The following is a 276-nucleotide window of genomic DNA, read 5'->3' on the forward strand; positions in this document are numbered from 1 at the left end:
GGATTTGGGGTGGATACGCGGAGCCGCAGCCCTGCCCATCCCAGGCTGTCCTGGCATCCAGGCGGCGTCTTGTGGCCTCAAAATGAAACGAGGCTCCTACAAAAGCTTCTCTGACCGTGCTGGGACCTGTTTGAGCCGATTCTCGGGTGAATCTGGGTCTTAACCATATAAAATCCCTACAAATCGTGGAACTGTGGCACTCAGAACAGAGGTGCTGGCAGCACCGTCGCTGCAGCTCCAGCTCAGCCCTTGTTAAACGGCCGAGACCCCGCGCAG

Source organism: Pterocles gutturalis, unplaced genomic scaffold (assembly GCF_000699245.1).
Source record: "Pterocles gutturalis isolate BGI_N339 unplaced genomic scaffold, ASM69924v1 scaffold4770, whole genome shotgun sequence".
NCBI classification, from domain to species: domain Eukaryota; kingdom Metazoa; phylum Chordata; class Aves; order Pterocliformes; family Pteroclidae; genus Pterocles; species Pterocles gutturalis.